Raw genomic sequence first — 7,725 nt, forward strand, 5'->3', positions numbered from 1 at the left:
GGCTGCTATAACCAGTGCTATCCAAATGTTCAAAACCAATCCGAGAAATTTTCGTGTTATTACAAGTGTCTCAATGGTTGCATTCCCCGTACGGCTGCCGATTTTCAGTACTACTGTCAGATTGGTTGTTCTTTGAAACGCTGCATTCCAGTCAGTAATGGTAATTAAATTCTCTCTTTAAATTTCTTCCTAAAGTAGTTGAGATTGTGACATAGTTCACTGGATGTTCTTATTTTCTCTTCGCAGATGGTGCAGCAATGGAGGGTTGCTTTGGAAAGTGCTCTAATATCTGCAAGAAGTAGAGAAATTTCTTGTATTGGATATAAGAACTATGCACATTTGGTTTGTGTAAGAAATAAAACATGATTACCATGATCTTTCTTGAGAAGTTGGCCAACTATGTTTCTTTTCCATGTTTTCATAGTACCTTTAAAGGGTGAAGCTAAACCCCTCTTGTTTCGTAACTGCGGGGATGATATTCTTAAATATTTATATATGGCGACTATCGATTTTAGCAATAGAATTATTCTCCAACAATCTTCAGTCGTTTCCCATACGAAATCTCAAAATTTTCGCAAAATTTCCAACTAAATGCATAGATGCCTCATGCTATACCGAGAAAGTTAGAAAACAAATACAACGGAACCGCTCATTTTAATTTTTTGGAACAAAATCATCCAAAGCAAAATACAAATATGGCATAACAGCTAAGTTATGTACTCAAACACATCACCACCACAACTTAAGAGGAAAAAGAGACACCATCAAGTTGTGACTTATTATTCAAATACAGTTTTCTATGGATTTCTATGAAGCCAAAATGTAGCCCAAGACTGGACCTTTTCCGATTTTCCCAACATGAGAAGCAAATGCACAAACATCCCACAAAGGAACCCAAGTGCAGCACTGGAGCCCACGAGCGAAACCCCCGTGTAAATGAGCATCACAAGTGACTCTTCCTTCATGTTCATATCCCTCGAACACATGGCTAGCTCGATACCGGTAAACAACAGGAGGACCCCTAAAACCCCAACAGGGAATTGATCCAGAATCTTGACCAAAGAACTGCCTAAAACCAATCCCAAAACCGACTTAGCCAAACCATGTAATGCCACACATCCCCCACTCCTCCCACCAAACTTGTACTGCCCGGCTAGCCCTCCGGCCCCATGACAACATGACAAGGCACCTAACCAGGATCCCACCAAGTTCATCAACCCTACGGTCATCGACACCGATGTTGCTGAAACATCCTTATCTGGGAAAAGATCAGTGGACAACTTGCAAACAGCAATGACTTGGTTGAAGACTGATAAAGGGAGTTGAGGGGTTGTTCCTTCTATGAATCCTTCCTTCCAAGAATGCTTGGATATCTTGACAACTTCTATGGAAGTCAGCCCAAAATTGAAGCCTTTAACAGCTTTAGGCCCTGGTTTTGGGGCTTTGGAACAAAGCACTCTGTTTAGTTTCTAAAATGAAATGTCTAGTGGCTGAGAGCGATAAATGGTCATAATATGTTTATGAAGCATGAGCTGAATTTGAAGTTGAGCTACCGTAAAATGGTGTTTTTGAGTTGTTTTCGAAGTTACACGGATATTTTATCTAACGAGGTTATTAGTTCATTGTTATTATTAGATTTAAGAGTTGTATAGGAATTGTGTAAATTGTATTATAGTGACTATTATTGTTGAAGATTACTAATATATGAATATATCTTGTAAGTTATAGATATTTTGTTGATCCATAAATGTCATATTTACGAGAAGATATTGTCTTGTTTTGATTTAAAAACAAAATCAGATAAAGGTAGCAGGAATCACGTGGGCAACAATAAATATATTTTGTGAATGAATCATATATGTTCATTTTCGATGTAAATGTAGAAAATTACTAATATATAAACAATTTATTGAAAGTGGTGTACTGGAAAAGTGGATGAATAGTTATAAAATGGTTTTATGTTTTTGAATGTGTGAGATTGATTATATTGTGATTGGAGTTGAATGAATCACATATTTTTATTAGTACTAGGAAAAGACATGTGCGACGCACGTGAAAATACATTTCTATTATCAATAATTGTTGTTAAAGAAATGAGATCCGAAGAGATTAATTTACAAAAAATTATATATTAATGATTTCATGCTATATTAGTCGATATAAAATTAGTAATGTTACATGTCCAACCAAATTTGTACAATAATTCTTACAATTCAAAAAAATCAATACAGAAATTTAATTTATCAAAATCTCATGATAAATTAAATATAAAATCACATTAATAATAACAAAATCTCTCCGTATAATGGTTGTAAATATCGCAGTACGATATATTGGTTGTACCTTTAGCATTATCCGTATGAAATTCAATGTAATATAATTTGTACTACATTTATTATAAAATGAGTGCAAAAGATATTTGTTTAAAAATTTTATGTGTTATAAATCTAAGGTTATTCTTGAATGGAAGGATTTCAAATCCATGGATTTCAATACATTCAAATGTATTTTTGTTATTTAGAGAAGTAACATCATAAACTTCAAATACACTCATTTCATGTTTATATAGTAGTATTTCATGTTCATTATGCTATTTTTCAAGTCCAGCCAATGTTATTTGAAATTTATTTTACTTTATATAAATAATAATATGTAAATAAGTAATGCGTAGATTCAAGATTTGATATATTGTTTCATTGTTAACAAGAAAATTATAATTCTAATCCATAAATTTGAAATCAATTTATCCAAGCGCAATCTAAATAAATTAATAATTGTTGAAAAACATAGTAGTAATAAATATTATAATTTTATATAAATTAGACATTGGAGAAAATATAATATAAAATTGATATTACAATAGTTATTAATATTAAATTTGAGAGAATAAAAAAGTATAATACATAACGTTGACCACTTATTTCACCACGTGTTATTGATTTATGAAAAATAAAAATATAACATAGATAATATATTCTAAACCTTAAATTAAATTATTACGTCAAATGTTTTCTTATTTTATATTTTCAATTTATATTGCTTTCACGATTTTTTGTTGTCATCGGTTTTTTCTTCTATGTGAAAAACAATATTCTCGCCATCTTCATTAGCAAATCTTATGAGAAGAAATGTATATTCTTATCTATTTGATGCCTCTACAAATCTCCACACAAATTAAGTGTTTTGTTGAAAAAAAAAGTTTGTTTCATCAAGCAAATAAAACCAAAGAATTTTGTTATTTCAATATTCTACAAATTATATTTATTTTTTGTAAATATTTTAACTTAATCTACAAGCAAATAAAATCAATGAAATTTTGGTTATTCTATCTTCTAGACAACTGACAAAATATGATTTAATTAATATTTTATTATATTTATCAAAAAGTGTTCAACTCTTAATGATATAACATATTTATGCAATATGTTATTTAAATACAAAAATTCAAAATTACGATAACATATTTTTTTTTATATTTCATACTATATTATTGGAAGTATTAAATTTGTATATATTAATTTTTTTTCTGAGAAACTTCTTGCATATATAACTCATTCAAAAGATTATAGATTTACAAAATAAAACAAATCATATTCAATTTAATATTTTGTGAAAAATATATGTTCACTTCATCTACAAGCAAATAAAAACAAATAAATTTGACCTTTCTTATTATCAATCATAACTCATAAGGAGAAATATTGAGCAATAATGAATAATTTTTGTAAAGATTTATTCATAATAATTTAAAAAATTTACCTTAAAAGATATGTCATTTCAGATTACATAAATCTATAATTGATTTACTTATATTCATCCTTTATAAAAATACATTTTCGTCAATTGCAAGATCATCAAATAAGTAATTGTTATAGTTTCTTATCTTTACAAAGACGAAAAATAGTTAAAATTAGTAAAACTGTATGCATTCAATCATATATTGTTAAATTTTAATAATCAACTAAGGCTTTGAAAAATATTAGTTGAATTTTTTTATAAAGAAAAATAAATAGAATAAATACTCACGAAATATTTATAAGGTCATCTTTCTTCTATATCCAATAATGCTTTGTATCATTTTTGTAAAATGTAATTAACCGTCGAACCTTCTTCATAACACCAACCCACATGATTTAATTATTTGGCTTCATTATTTTAATTTGTCGTTTTAAATTAATTATTCTCAATTAATGCAAAATAGATGATAATTATATCATGTCCTTACACAAATTATGTTTTTTGTGGAAAAAATTCACTATATTTACAACCAAATAAAACAAAAGAATTTTGGTATTTCAATATTGTACAAACTAATTTTTTTGGGAAAAAATTATTTTCGCTTCATCTATAAACAAATAAAACCCATGATTTTTTGTATTTCAATATTCTCAAATTAATATTTTGTGGAAAAAAATATAGATAAAATAAACCAAGGCTTTGAACAATATTAGTTGACTTTCTTTTTGATAAAGAAATATAGATAAAATAAATATCAATGAAATATTTATTAGGATTATATCTGATAATTCTTCTATAATTTTGTAAATGTAATTAAATATCGAACCTTCTTCATGACACCAACCTTGTTAAAACAAAAACAAAATTAGTTTAATTATTTGGCTTCATTAGTTTAATTCTTTATCTAAAAAAAATAATCTTAATGAATGTAAAATAAAAGATATTTAACATCATATCGTTATACAAATTAAGTTTTTGTGGAAAAAATATTTTCACTTTATTTACAAGAAAATAAAACAAAAGAATTTTGTTATTTTAATCTTCCACAAATTAACTTTTTTTTGTGAAAAAATCTACAAATTAAGTTTTTTGTGAAAAAAATTCTTTTTCACTCTACTGCGGTGGTGTTTTGGTCATGCTTAGTTGTGAGCCTTGGACATGGTGGTGGTCGAGTATCGTAGGGGAGAAAGAAAAAGTGAGAGAAAATTTTGACTCGATTTTCTTGTTGTGCTAATTTTTATTTTTTATTTTACAACCCTTTGATATCGTGTAGTTAATAAACACAATATTTCATTCTTACCAAGATTCTCCTCGAATCAGAATTCTATATTTTCATTATTTAAAACTCTCATATTGTATTTTCTTTCTTGAAAATACTATAAAAATTATTATTAACTCTTAATAATGATCTTATACTTATTACATTAACATTGATGAGAATCCTCGTACGAATGAGAAGCAAACACGATTATCGAAATCGCACCATCAACTCAATAACAAACAAGGATCGATTATGTTGTCCCGATCTTTTGAAACAAGTAATGATTTGTGATATTCACCTCTAAGCGATTAAAACTTAGCAACAAATATCAACGATAAAACAATTGAATTTCAAACGAACCTTCAAAGATCTTGTTTTGACAATCCGAGCGAAAAACAATCGACAAACGCCACAAAGATACAATCTTTGATAAGTTTGATTTGTGTTGAACAAAGCAAGATGCCTTGCAAATTTGAGAGAAACTCCTCAAAATATTTTTATCAATCTTCAATAATTCGTTTATGGTCTCATACAATCATTATATAATACATAAAAATGAAAAAGTAGTGTAAAAAGTCATAAAAAAGTTGTCTAGCAAGTTTGACACGGCAGTACGCGCGGTGGCACGAGAACTCGCGCAGCCGCGCGCGATATTCTGCACAAAGGCAGCACGGTGCGCGCGGTGGCGCCACATCTGGCGCTGCTGTGCGTGCGCGCGGGCGCGACAACCAAATTTGTACAATAATTCTTACAATTCAAAAAAATCAATAAAGAAATTTAATTTATCAAAATCTCATGATAAATTAAATATAAAATCACATTAATAATAACAAAATCTCTCCATATAATGGTTGTAAATATCGCAGTACGATATATTGGTTGTACCTTTAGCATTATCCGTAGGAAATTCAATGTAATATAATTTGTACTACATTTATTATAAAATGAGTGCAAAAGATATTTGTTTAAAAATTTTATGTGTTATAAATCTAAGGTTATTCTTGAATGGAAGGATTTCAAATCCATGGATTTCAATACATTCAAATGTATTTTTGTTATTCTAGAGAAGTAACATATAAACTTCAAATCCACTCATTTCATGTTTATATAGTAGTATTTCATGTTAATTATGATATTTTTCAAGTCCACCCAATAATAATGTTATTTGAAATTTATTCTACTTTATATAAATAATAATATGTAAATAAGTAATGCGTTGATTCAAGATTTGATATATTGTTTCATTGTTAACAAGAAAATTATAATTCTAATCCATAAATTTGAAATCAATTTATCCAAGCGCAATCTAAATAAATTAATAATTGTTGAAAAACATAGTAGTAATAAATATTATAATTTTGTATAAATTAGAAATTGGAGAAAATATAATATAAAATTGATATTACAATAGTTATTAAAATTAAATTTGAGAGAATAAAAAAGTATAATACATAACGTTGACCACTTATTTCACCACGTGTTATTGATTTATGAAAAATAAAAATATAACATAGATAATATATTCTAAACCTTAAATTAAATTATTACGTCAAATGTTTTCTTATTTTATATTTTCAATTTATATTGCTTTCACGATTTTTTGTTGTCATCGGTTTTTTCTTCTATGTGAAAAACAATATTCTCGTCATCTTCATTAGCAAATCTTATGAGAAGAAATGTATATTCTTATCTATTTGATGCCTCTACAAATCTCCACACAAATTAAGTGTTTTGTTGAAAAAAAAAGTTTGTTTCATCAAGCAAATAAAACCAAATAATTTTGTTATTTTAGTATTCTACAAATTATATTTATTTTTTGTAAATATTTTAACTTAATATACAAGCAAATAAAATCAATGAATTTTGGTTATTCTATCTTCTAGACAACTGACAAAATATGATTTAATTAATATTTTATTATATTTATCAAAAAGTGTTCAACTCTTAATGATATAACATCTTTATGCAATATGTTATTTAAATACAAAAATTCAAAATTACGATATCATTTTTTTTATATTTCATAATAGAGGATAATTAATATCATGTCCTTACACAAATTATGTTTTTTGTGGAAAAAATTCACTATATTTACAACCAAATAAAACAAAAGAATTTTGGTATTTCAATATTGTACAAACTAATTTTTTTGGGAAAAAATTATTTTCGCTTCATCTATAAACAAATAAAACCCATGATTTTTTGTATTTCAATATTCTCAAATTAATATTTTGTGGAAAAAAATATAGATAAAATAAACCAAGGCTTTGAACAATATTAGTTGACTTTCTTTTTGATAAAGAAATATAGATAAAATAAATATCAATGAAATATTTATTAGGATTATATCTGATAATTCTTGTATAATTTTTTGGGAAAAAATTATTTTCGCTTCATCTATAAACAAATAAAACCCATGATTTTTTGTATTTCAATATTCTCAAATTAATATTTTGTGGAAAAAATATAGATAAAATAAACCAAGGCTTTAAACAATATTAGTTGACTTTTTTTTTGATAAAGAAATATAGATAAAATAAATATCAATGAAATATTTATTAGGATTATATCTGATAATTCTTGTATAATTTTTTGGGAAAAAATTATTTTCGCTTCATCTATAAACAAATAAAACCCATGATTTTTTGTATTTCAATATTCTCAAATTAATATTTTGTGGAAAAAAATATAGATAAAATAAACCAAGGCTTTAAACAATATTAGTT

Source organism: Primulina tabacum, chromosome 7, assembly GCF_025594145.1.
Source record: "Primulina tabacum isolate GXHZ01 chromosome 7, ASM2559414v2, whole genome shotgun sequence".
NCBI lineage: Eukaryota > Viridiplantae > Streptophyta > Magnoliopsida > Lamiales > Gesneriaceae > Primulina > Primulina tabacum.